A 13,552-nucleotide genomic window follows, 5' to 3' on the forward strand; every position below is an offset into this window, starting at 1 on the left:
CCCCGATGTATCAAGAGACTCGAGGGACGAGGCTAGACACATTGCACCAAATCAAACGGCGTATGTAGACTGGAATAACCAGACGCTAGAAATTTGCACTCGCTTGAGTATGCAGGCTTATTTCGCCGAACATAACTGATTTGAAATTGGAGTAAAAACGGAAACCATTGAATGTAAATCAGTTTATATACATTCATATTACAGTATTATATGCGTTGCGACCCACTTTTGTCAATTTCTAGGTCCCAAATGTTAGCGATTTAGCTCCTTTAAGTTTCTAGGAATAACTAACTATAATATAATATAACCTGCCTACGGAAATTATACTATTACCGTGGCAAGAGTTGATGAAATTCTATCACCCCCGGAAGATCCTATGACTAGGACTACATCGCCATTTTTAAAAAGAATAGAGGGCGCTGATCCGGACGCGGGTATCTTTCCTGGTTCCATTAGATTATACTGCCAAAATAAAAAGTAGAATCATTTAATAATATCAATAATACTACAACTTTTGTACAAACCAATTGAATTGACGCCTGTGTACTCCATCCCGTGTTTCTTCAGAGTTATTTCCGTTTATTTAGCTAAATTATTCTGAGGGTATCCAAAATAATTTTGGTATCTACGAAACCTACGGTTACATGTAAATGTTGGGAACAACTTTTCCTAGACACCAATAGTACCCCGTATACTTCACTGATATCGAGATATTTACATGCACATACGCACCCCCATCACACTAGCCCCATATTAAAACTTAGGTCAGCATTCACTAACTATTCACATATGACAACAATGATCCCATAGTTGAATATAGAATATGAATAAATATAAATTACCAGTCCATCGACAAAGAATGAATTCATTCCGTTGTTTAATATTATTCCAGTTCTCTTAGAATAAATTAAAGACCCGTAACTGAAAAAAATAAAAATAAAACAAGCGAACTACGATTTGATTGCAGTAATGAAAATAAGTATGTACAGGAAGGGGCATAACTCTGGAGCGGAAGGTCGCGGACGCAGAATATCGATTTCGTCCTCTCTGCATGACGACCCTCGTGCTTCACATCAACTTTGAGAACTGTAGCCCCTATCGCATCCACAAGCCAATTATTGAGGGACGAACCGACAGACCAGGTGACGGCATATTGACTTGAATAAAGTTATTGTTTTCTAAAAAAAACAATTTTGTCTTGACGCAATTTGTCATACAAATGCAAAAACCTATTGCATAATAGGTCAAATCTAGATTAAAATAAAATAATTTTTTGATACTAATTACTGAAAAAAGCTGAAAAAACTTAAATGTAGTCAAAACAAGACTAATTACCAAAACCTCCCACAATTTGTATGCGTGGCCCAGCCTGACCCATGACCCACCTACCGTGCCCTACAATTCTTATGCGTTACTTAGCGTGTCCACTATATTTATGCGTGGCCTAGCGTGACCCGTTATCCACCCTGGGTGTACACCATTTTATGCGTGACCTAGAGCTCCCCACAATTTTTATTCGTGGCCTCGCGTGACCGATTACCCACCTAGAGTGACCATCATTTTTATGGTGCCAATTTTATTCGCGGATTAGTCTGACCCCTGACCCACCTAGAGTTCCTACAATTTTATGCGTGGCTTAGACTGACCCACGACCAACGTACAGTGCCCCCCACTTTTTATGTCTGACTCTAGAGTGCGCACAATTCTCATGCTTGTTGTCAGGGGGTAATTGTCCTACAACCACTTCCTTCGACTCTAACAGGTGTTTCTTTATTTGGTCATTGATCTCACCCTGGGATCCATGCGAGTGAGCACAGTGGGGGCTGAGATTCTGTCTCTAATTTTTCAGTATTTAGGGTTTTTCGGTAATTGGTGTTGTTCTATTGGAATAATACAAAAAATTGGTACATTTCGGTACTAATTTGATTTTTTCGGTATATTCCGGATTGGTTTAGTAATGTATTGCCTCCGACTGTAAACCGATGTCAGTGCTCTATCGTTGCACGTTACATGGTAACCGTATCATTGAACACATTTGGGTGTGTTCCATTCAATGTGCATATCTTTAAGATCTCGACTTTCGAAGAAATAATATCTTTAAAGCAGACGCGATAAGATGGTAAAGTGAAAAGTATTAATGAAGGAACGCAAAATTACAGACCGATTAGCATTTCAGTAAAGGCAACACAACTTGCCAAAAAAAAAACCTTACTAATGATTTATACTACTGGTTATCGACACGGCATCACCATCAGGGCCCAGAACTGATACATGTGTTGTTCCTTCATCTCCTCCGTGACCAAAGCCATCACTCACAATTTTGTTATAGAGATCAGCATCTTGTGTCCTGGTAGGATCGATAAAATTTCGCACACTTTGAATGAATTTTTCGCTGTAATAGGTTTTCAATGTCTAGAAGATAGATTTAAAACATGACCAGTTTTTGTTAAAATAACTTTGACAGATGCACCAGTCGCTTTGTGATGGTAGCCAAAGACATAAAAGTAAGATGCTGTGTAAGTCAAAGGAACGAAATATAATTTTACCCTAGAAAGATTTGTTTACAAGGGCATTAACTCTAATTGTCCACACGGTTCTACATATGAGTAGCCGCGAGGCGGGGGGCGGGGGGTGACCGAATGGTTAGCACGTGGGCGCTGCATCATAAGTTATGTCATTGAGTCAACTGGCGTGGTTTCGATTCCCCGGTTGTACGTGACAAGAAGTAGGATCGCCTGTCCAACCTCGTGGGTTTTCTACGGGTCCTCCGGTTTTCTCACACTGCTAAAGACGCCTACGCGCAAGCGAATTATTGAAATAAAACTAAACCATCCGAAATGACCTAGTTTGTGTCGAGTGGACGTTAAATCCTATTTCTCTCTCTCTATCATATGAGCAGTCGCCCAGTACTTAAACCTATGACAGTACAACAGTTACATGCTTTTTGTGACAATACCTGTCTCGAGACCGTGTAATATCGAGACTGGAGTCCTTCTTGATATGAGTGTAGCAATCGCAAGCTTTTAACGGACAAGGCCTTTAAAATGAGCGGACCTGGGTAATATCTTTGAATGTAAATGATGCACAACTCTGAAATTGGACACATATTTCACAGAATTGTGTCTTTTATTTATTCCGGCACTAACATTTACTATAGCTATTTTGTTAGATGGCAGCCAATCGAGAGAGTCGGGACGATACGGTCGCGTTTCTGTCGGTTTTTAAGATTTTTCACAAACGCATTTCGTCCCTGACACTACACATTTATCGTCTACCGTTTCAAAAATAAAGGTATGCTTATCAACGATTTACGTATCGAAAATTGTCTGAAATATACAAATCTTTCGACGATATTCGTATTGTTTTGGATACAAGTCGTAATAACATACAAGGGAGCCGCGGTGGCTCAGTGAGTAAGAATTTGGCTCGCAAACCTACAGGTCCCTTGTTCGATCCCGGTTTTAGTCGAGACAGTTCATCGGCATTTTCCGGCGTTTTTCCCCCTTGTCAGCCGCATGACAAAAACCCGAGGCCCCGTGTACACATTGGCGTACACGTAAAAGACCCTTGGCAGTTGGAATTTGGGATTACTGTTCTGTCAAATTTCCCTCATAGCACATTGCTTGGTGTATGTCCGTCCTTAATAGCCCCATCGGATCGTAACAGTAGGACGTTAAACAACATTTCATTTCATTTTATTTCATTTCCCAAACATGCCACAACATATAAAAAAACAACTAAACAATTGACAGAGGAAAATCTTACTTTATCCATGTCTTTAGTAAATCTGGCATCACCCACTGAATGATATATACTGCTGGAAAATTTAAATATTTCTGTCAGTAAATGGTAGGTCCTTACTTCGTTTTCGACATTAAAACTTTCACGTGTGATGTTATAACCTTTAACAAATAAAATGAAAAATAAAGAATATGTTTTAAATTTTTTTGGGGGGTGAAATTACAATATTTCGTGCTCTAGAAAAACTAACCATATGCTCAGTATACGAGACTCGTCAATACTTATCACTGAAAAGGGTGACAGTTTTGGTTTTGATTTTAGTTGCAAAAATATGCTAGTAATAAGATAATACTGACGACCTTTTAGTGTTTTCAGTATGAAACCTAGTAATAAGATAATAATGATTGACTACCTTTTAGTGTTTTCAGTATGAAACCTAGTAATAAGATAATGATTGACTACCTTTTAGTGTTTTCAGTATGAAATCTAGTAATAAGATAATAATGATTGACTACCTTTTAGTGTTTTCAGTATGCAACCTAGTAATAAGATAATAATGATTGACTACCTTTTAGTGTTTTCAGTATGAAACCTAGTAATAAGATAATAATGATTGACTACCTTTTAGTGTTTTCGGTATGAAACGTACTAATAAGATAATAATGATTGACTACCTTTATTGTTTTCGGTATGAAACCTAGACAAGATAATAATGATTGACTACCTTTTAGTGTTTTCGGTATGAAACCTAGTAATAAGATAATAATGACCGACTACCTTTTAGTGTTTTCAGTATGAAACCTATATTAATAAGATAATTATTACTGAATACCTTTTAGTGTTTTCAGTATGAAACCTAGTAGTAGTAATAAGATAATAATGACTGACTACCTTTTAGTGTTTTCGGTATGAAACGTACTAATAAGATAATAATGACTGGCTACCTTTTAGTGTTTTTAGTATGAAAGCTAGTAATATGCCACCACTATGATCTGCTGTAGTATGTAAAACAATGCCATCAGCATACTCTTGTTTTAAAGGTTCTGTAATTAATGGCTGATAATTCTTTAAATCATCCAGAGTTAATATAGAACCTGCAACAATAAAGGATTACAGCGTCAGTTGCTAAAATTTTACTTCTTTTTAACATATGGTTTGCCAGAAAAGGATACATACGCCCATTGCACAGTAAGCAACTCGAAATTTTTGCCGCAGTGCACCACTGCCAAGAGAGAAAATAAAGAGGAATACGTCAACACAGGGATCGACCCCGGGATTTCCGGGCTAATGAGTTACCGCCATACTCACCGAAGCTACGTTCCCCCGAGTCGAAATGGAAAACTGTCATAATATTAGTGTTTTCATTATTACATGCATTCAATAAGACAATCGCATAAATTTTAAAGTAAATTAAAAACAAAACCCAAAAAACAAGTCAGTTACGAAGTAGAAATATAAGTCAATATTATCTGTATTATATTCCTCCCGTCACACAAGACATGTGGCGTTGACATAGCCTAAAATATTTGATGCCATGATTAATTATGCATTAATTATCCTTGCTACATACCATCAATATGGTTACATTATTATAAAATATAATCAAAAAGTCGCATGCAATATAATGGCAAGCAAAATGTTCATTCACTGTACTTATATCTTATAAGAATTTACTTGAACTGGACATTGTAAACCTAAATAGTTTAATCGATTTGGTCTCTAAAGACACGAATTGTCACTATTTGGTGACTTACTCGCCTTGGTTTTCTAGAGTTCTGTGATTTCCCAGCGACTCATTAAATAGGACTACTACACTTTCATGTACGACGATAAAACTTTTATTTTTTTAAACCAGGCAAATTTGTTAAATACAGAATCTCCTACGAGTCTTTTTTGATATCAAAAAGACGAGTAGAAGATTTTATTTATCACCCAATCATTTCTTACATGCACAAATAAATAAATAGATATGATTCTTTGCTATAGATTTCACTTTTACTAAACATGATTACATTACGCGTAGTGATACATCATTTTTTGACAGCAATTCAACCATTACAAAGTCCTTTATATTGACCCAGTGTTTCCATCAAGGTCAAATAAATAAAAATAGACCCCTTTTAATAAGAAAGAAGTTACTTTTAATAAAAAATGAACTGTTCTTTAAAAATAAAAAAAAGTAGTTCCTTTTTGATTGACCAATCAAATTGATGTAAAGCGATATCTCCTAAGGATATCACACAAGCGATATTTACTGTAGAATGTATTATTAGGTGATAAAATCAAATCTCCCCGTTCTCGAGAATAACAATTAACTTTATTTTAACCCTTTCCGTTATCCTTACCCTTATTTAAAATTAAATCTTTATTTCATTCTACATGTATATAAACCTTAATCTGTCTCTTAAAATATATAAACAAACATGATTTATTATTAAAACCCAGAAATGCAATTAATAGCATTACCCGTTGACAGTGAACAAACAGTTTAACATCAACAACAATTCAAGACTCATCAATCTCCTACCTCAAACACCGAATTGTACCAAATACAACAAACGTCCTTTACCAATATTAACTCATGCCATTTGTTTTCAAGTGATACTTTACAGACAATATTAATTGGGTCGCCGGAAAGAGACGTCGATTGTGGCGGTTTTTAGGCGCCGTTGTCCGCCTATATTCCCGATAAATAACGACGACTGCTACTCGAATCAACTTTCTATACTCCTCCATTCCAAACTAGAATCCTAGTCGCTGCACGTCATGCATTATTATCTATTGTTTGCTAAAATGGAAACAGCTGGGACATTTAAAATTATTCATAATCTACAAATAATACAAGTACATTACATATATATGGAAATACCTTGTTTCTGTAAATCTGATATCAGTAATTCAGACCCTTCACCACTGTATAAATAATCAGCTCCGTATTTAGCTATTTTTCTTAACGTTTGTAAATATGTCACTCGATGGATTATCTCACCTTCTTGTCTAACGTCACCATTTTCATGACAAAATATCTCACTGAAAAATATGGGAAATGATGTAACGTGACCAATATCATTACCGTGTTTGCTATTTGGGTGGAGAAGTATGGTCGATTAAAATCATAATGTCTGGCACGCTTACCCATGACGATGATTTTGACCTTTTGCCTAAGTTGCTTCCGGCATTTGAAGCCGCACATTGGCACATATGAACTTGATGCTATAACTAAACACACATCCGTCTCATATGGAGGTAATAATGGTTATGCCTAGAGCTGTATGTATAAAACGTCATGCGAAATGAGCGTAGTACAACTGGTAGGCTGGTCGGTAAGTGGTTAACGTCCGCTCCCACCTGCCCACATGAAGTGATATCGTAGACGGCGAGTTGTCGACCGTTTAATTTCTTAGTTAGCTAGAATTCGGTTTACCACATCAAACAATACGCGTTGACATGACAGACTGTCTAATGTGATGCTGATGGTGACAACGCTGTTCATAGGCCAATCGATACAATAAAAATAGTTTTATTCTGGAACCAGTGTATCACACTTACCTCAATTCTGGGTATGCATCTTTCAAGGTCTCATTAGATCTTTCAGATAGTCTCAATTTGACGAATTCCGCACTTTTAACGCCGTCTTTCGTCATGCTCACACCCTTCTCTAACATAGCAATGCTAGGGGCAAACAATTCTTTCCATGGTAATTTACCGTATCTTTGATGAGCTTCCCAGTATCCCCTTATTTCTCCAGGTATTCCAATGGACAGAGGACCTGCATTTGTTAAAAATGGCAAATTTCTTTAATCAGCTAAAAGAGGGTTGAATGGCCAAATGGTTAGCACGTGCGCAAAGCTCGGATTTTTTTGGCCGGAGTTGGATGGCCGGATGGTTAGCACTTGCGTGCTGTATCATAAGGTCTGTCATTGAGTCAACTGGCGGGGTTTATATTCCCCGGTTGTACGTGACAAGGAGTAGGGTCGCCTGTTCAACCTCGTGGGTTTTCTCCGGGTCCTCCGGTTTCCTCCCACTGCTAAAGACCCCTACGCGCAAGCGAATTATTGAAATAAAATTGAGCCGTGTGTTAGTCATGAAATGACCTAGTTTGTGTCGAGTGGACCTTAAACCCCATTTCTCTCTCTCCCTCCCTTTAATCAGCTAAAGGTCTGCACACACATTCGCTCCAAATAATTCCACCAAGGGTTTAAATAATACTATATTTGTTATTCATTGATCAGTTTGGATGGTTTGTTAGTGATGATTGTCAGCGAGTAGCGCATAAATAGTCGTAGAAACATCGGGACAAACGATCGAGCTGTATATATTACCACAGGCCAATGTTTATTCATCGGAGCGCGCAGGCTTACAGAATAAACGGCATGCAAAGAATATGAATGCTAACAAATTTAAAATCTTTGAATCGTTGTAATTAGCTCCATTACATTATGATATAAAAGGCCCATGCTACGTTTCGTCGAAGATTGTATGTTGTCTCTGATAATTCTCCACCGACTCCATGGTTACATGGAGAAGTATATTTAAAAGATCGTACATACAATGATAATATGTGTTTACAAAACTAACACTGTACCGTCCATCTAAAGTTTAAAGAAAATGATCTCTGTTATAAAAGTATGCATCGAAAAGAGATTGATCAGCCCGGAAGGTTTGTCAGCAATTATTTTCTGCCAGTCGGGACAATCCGGCGAGCTGTTAAATTCTGCGATAATGATTATTTCGTGGTACGCGTGGACCCAAATCGTAAAAAGAAAGGCTATGAAAAATGCCCCCATCAAAGCGGTAGTTGCATAATATTAGGTCATATATTTAAAATATATTAAAATAAAGCTTTAAAACACACGGAATCTATCCACAGTCCTACCTTGTTAAAGAATAATCATACTATAATTCATTATTGTCAGTTGACAAATTTACAAAATATATCATTTCTTGTTGAAAGCAAAACGCTGGGTTTATAAAAGTCTCATGGTGGGATGTAGAGAACCTCAATGTAAGATACTTCATAACAGATAAAATTTACATTTTTGTACTCTAAAACTTCCGGAAATGCAGAAAATAATCTCTGCTGCAGTAGACTTCACTGTCAACCTCAGAGTATCTGTTAATATTATACTCACGGTCACCACTTTTCATCTTTTAAAGGTCTTGGCGGATTGAATGGAGGAATCATTGTGTAGTTCTTTGAAACGTGTGCAGCAACCCAGGAAGGTTACGGAAATTGCCAAGAGCCCCGGAATGAAACAAAATAACTAAATTAAACAACAATGATAACTATGAATGAAACCCGTATTAAAACTCACCAACTGCGGTAATGTTCATTCGAACTTCATGCGTGCCTTTAGCAGGAGATACCGCCTTAGCATTAATTACAACAGTTTTGTTTTCTTTTGGATCATAAATGATGATAATAGAGCCTGGAAAACAAACCCCAAAACGACTGAAATATATACACCTGTTGCTGAATACAGTCGCTATCAAACAAACTATGGGGAACATCACTACGCTTTGGACGCACAGTTTCTACTAAATATTGACACTTGACCACATCTTATTTCATAGCCCGGGGGGTTGGATGGCCGAATGGTTAGGGCGAGCGCGTTGTATCATAAGGTCTGGCATTGAGTCAACTAGCGTCGTTTCGATTTCCCGGTTGTACGTGACAAGGAGTAAGGTCGCCTATCCAACCGGGTACTCTGGTTTCCTCCCATTGCTTAAGACTCCTACGCGCAAGCGAATTATTGAAATAAAATTGAACAATATGTTAGTCACAAAATGACCTAGTTTGTGTCGAGTGGACGTTAAACCCCATTTCTCTCTCTCTCACTCTCTCTGTTTCATAGCCATTATCAGCATACGGGCATCCAGTGAAAGGATTATGGATTTTGTAGTTGTGTAGTGGTATACAAATAATCGAGGGAACGTATTTTATATAGTTTCTCAGATGATCTAGATACTTTTCTTGTGTCTAGGTCATTTAAAGAATGGTATAAATGCAGTTCAGATATGTATGTTGTCGACGGTGAAATATCACGTCCTTTATCCGCGTTCTATGTTTTCTTCTAGTTGAAAAGACGTGCCCAGGCGAACATACTTCAGTGTATATTTATAAAATTTGACAATTACATAGTTGTCGTTAACTCTATTAGTTGATGCTTTTTACAATGATGTTGCACACCCACACCAACAATCGAGAACAGTTTATTCTGATATAGAAGGGGATGAAAAATCCGAAAATAAATATGACAAATCGTATCTTACTTCCTCCTATTCCAGAACTATGTGGATGGATATTATGGCAACATAATAAAGTGGCTATAGCCGCATCTACAGCAGATCCATGTCGTAGTAATATGTCCCTGTAAAGAGAAAGTAGAATTAAAGAAGGTCATACTTTGGGAACATTTTTTTTCAGTAATTCGCTGTGCCACAGGGGTCTTTCGAAGTCTCTGGGGAAAGTCACCGGATTTACAGGTATTCGACCCAAAACGGGTTTGTACTCGTTACTTAACTACACTTAAATTACATTGACATCAAGTGACGAAACAACGCCACGGACAAGTTGGGTATACAGTGAATTATGCAATCTTTGCCGACTAGCGTCGTGGTACTAACATCTATTTCAGATGTGTTGGTATCGACAGGTATTTGTACTAACCTGCCTATTTGAGAACATTCCAGATTGTCAGCGGCTACAGCACCAGTTGTAACTAATCTCCTTTTGATGACCGAGTCGCTAAGTTTTAGCATGTATTCTAGTTTACTTGATATACCAATAATCTCCATGTAATTAGCTACAATAATCATCAACACCAAGAACACAACTACCAAACATCTCTTAGGATAGCGAGATTTCTTGAACAGTTTTGCCTTGTATGACCCCTCTTCTGTGTCGCCATTTGCATCATGACTAAAAATATAGTAACACATAATAATTATTATTACGTCGTCGCGCCTGTTCATCTGTCGGTCTGTCACGTTCGTCAACAATTGGCTTGGACATGAGATGGATTCTTAACGGATCTTGCTTGCAAATTTGGTGTGAAGCATTTTGGTCGTGAGACGATCAAAATACTACCGATGTTCTGCGCTCTACGACCTTCCGTCTGGAGTAACGCCCCTTTTTCCTTTTCCGGAAATACTGTGCGATAGAGGCTACAGTATTTAATGCATGCCTTGCAAAAGTTTATGAAGAACTCGGGACATAAGAATCAATTTTCAGCATATCCACGATCTTCCGTTTCAGAGTTATGCCCCCACGGGGCAACGACCGTTTTTCCCGCTAACCCTGTAAACTCAAAATCAGCCGGTCTATCCCGAATTTCGAATAATAACGTGCTGGCTCGTTATTCGGGATTTGGCAATAACATAGGCGAGTGCGGGAGAGGACTACCCCGTACACGCCAACAAACAACTTAACCCAACTCGTTTGACAAACGGTCGCCTCCTTGCTAGTCAGACACCCAATGTTTTCTTACCCCTACGGTCGGAGATTGCGAGGAAATAGTCGAAAGGAAGGTAGGCCGGTCTACTCCCCAATCCCGAATAACGAGGCAGCACGATATTCGGGATTAGGTAATAACGCAGATGAGTACGGGATAAATCTCCCCCTGCATGTCAACAGCCTACTCGCTTGACCAACCGTCGTCTCCTTGCTAGTCGGCTACCCAACGTTCACTTACCCCTATGATGGTCGAATGCAATGTAGGCTAGTGAACACCCTACCCGCTTGACAAACGATCGTCTCCTTGCTAGTCGGACAGCCAACTTTCACTTACCCCTACGGTCGGAGGTAGTGAGGAAATGGTCGGATGTAAGGTATGCCGTTTTACTGCCGAATCCCGAATAACGCACCGGCTCTTTATTCGTTATTGCCGAATCCCTAATAACGTACTGGCTCTTTATTCGGGATTCGGCAATAACGCAGGTGAGTGCGGGATAAATCTGCCCCCTGCACGCAAACAAACCAGCCAACGTCCTACTCGTTTGACAAACGGTCGTCTCCGTGCTAGTCGGCCACCCGACGTTCACTTACGCTAGGAAATAGTCGGATGCAAGGTGAGTCGATCTGTTTTAGTGCCGAATCCCGAATATACGCTGGCTCGTTATTCGTTATTCGAATCCCGAATAACGTGCCATCTTCACGCCGCCGAAAATATTTTCATCATTAAAAATCCCACAACAAAATCACGCTGCACTAAATACAGTATTATTTTTTGATAATTAATTGATCCATAGTCAAATATACATTGCTTCTAGAAGTCAAGACATACCTATTATTTATTCCATCCATGTGATTTGTTTCACCCAGTCTACGTCTAAACATTCCAGACACCATTCTTTGTCGAAACTCGACACACCTAACAAGAACAATACGCACACATTCAGGTCATTTGGTTAAAATTTCTTTGTGCATGGAAGCCTGCTTGGCAGGACTGGTGGATAATCACGAAGAAATAGTGAAAAATCCCGAATAATTCTTAAACTTGGTCCTCAATGGAATTTGGACCCGGAACATTCAGGTGTCCGGTGTCTTAATCCCACAACGACTCCCCAGTCCCCTTTAATTAACGGATAAAACACTTACCCGCAGACGATCCACAACTTCTATATAGAATTACCTATCAGACGAGTAAGCAACTTCCGCATGTCTATAATTTCTTATTAACGGATCATTTGCATTCACAAAAAATTATTCAATTATCTTAGAGAAAAAACGCCAGCAGTCAGGCACAAAATATAATAATAAATATAATAAATAGCTTGTCCTGCCTGTCTTCAGTCAGTGAAAATAACCTAATAATTTATTACCCTTAAATGATAGCATTAAAAACTACTGGATAGTATTATGCTCATATAATTCATTTGGCGTCATAAACTACCGAAGTGCGCCGATATCATTCCTGATTCTGACTTTGAATGTGTTTGTCGTCACCAAATTACCATACTAGTACATAGTGACCGTATTGTTACATGGTACGATTTCTTCAACATACCTGTTTTGCATTTCTTGTGTGGGGTATTATATTAATATAATCGATCCCCGGACCTCCTGTTTAGTTAGACAACGTCATGCTATTAAGAATATATTTGGAATGAAATGGCCCCGGCAACACAATATTTCGATCATATGATCTCAGTTTATTGACTACTGATATGAGCAAGTTCATTTTATTATACTTGATATGAATTAAATTATAATAAACGCTACATTTAAAAGCTATTAAATGAAGGTTCTGTTTGAAAATAGTAACATATGTATGTATATTTATTTTAATGAATATTTATAAATAATATATGCTTATCTTTTATATAACGGTAACATATGTTAGCATTGATAGAATGATATGGACGAGGTTTGATGCGTTTCAACAAAAAGCTGCTATACTGTAGATTCGACGCAGTCTCCGCTACAATTGATAAATTCATTAATGCTCTGAGCCAGTAAAAATTACTATAAACGAATGATTTACAACACATTCATATCGTCATTTGTATTGAAATAAATGCTTTCATCTCAAACAATGAAGTATGAACCATTTAAATAAACAGTTTATATTAATTTTGTTGTAATTCATTTTAATTTTTTATAGTGCCATATACGTTCATTTATACCCCTTTCTTGTAATTTACCTCATATGGGAAATCGCAGTGAAAACTATGATAAAACAACCATGAAAACCCTTTACTCCGCGGTGGAAACCTTTTCTCCGCGATATGTTTCTTTCCGCAGTGGAAACCCTTTTCGCCGCAACACATCATGTGATTTACCACTGCGGAGAAAACTTTCTACCACGGA

General features: G+C 38.0%; 1 long non-coding RNA gene across 1 annotated transcript; it reads right to left on the reverse strand.

Annotated features, from left to right (window-relative positions):
* Positions 1 to 10,419: 10,419 nt before the first annotated feature.
* On the reverse strand, positions 10,420 to 12,839 carry LOC130014435 (uncharacterized). Its single transcript, XR_008785844.1, has 3 exons — positions 12,750 to 12,839; positions 12,027 to 12,113; positions 10,420 to 10,663 (listed from the first exon to the last, which is right to left on the reverse strand). It is a non-coding gene; the product is annotated as an uncharacterized LOC130014435 (long non-coding RNA).
* Positions 12,840 to 13,552: the final 713 nt, after the last annotated feature.

This window comes from Patella vulgata, chromosome 1 (assembly GCF_932274485.2).
Source record: "Patella vulgata chromosome 1, xgPatVulg1.2, whole genome shotgun sequence".
Classification (NCBI taxonomy): domain Eukaryota; kingdom Metazoa; phylum Mollusca; class Gastropoda; family Patellidae; genus Patella; species Patella vulgata.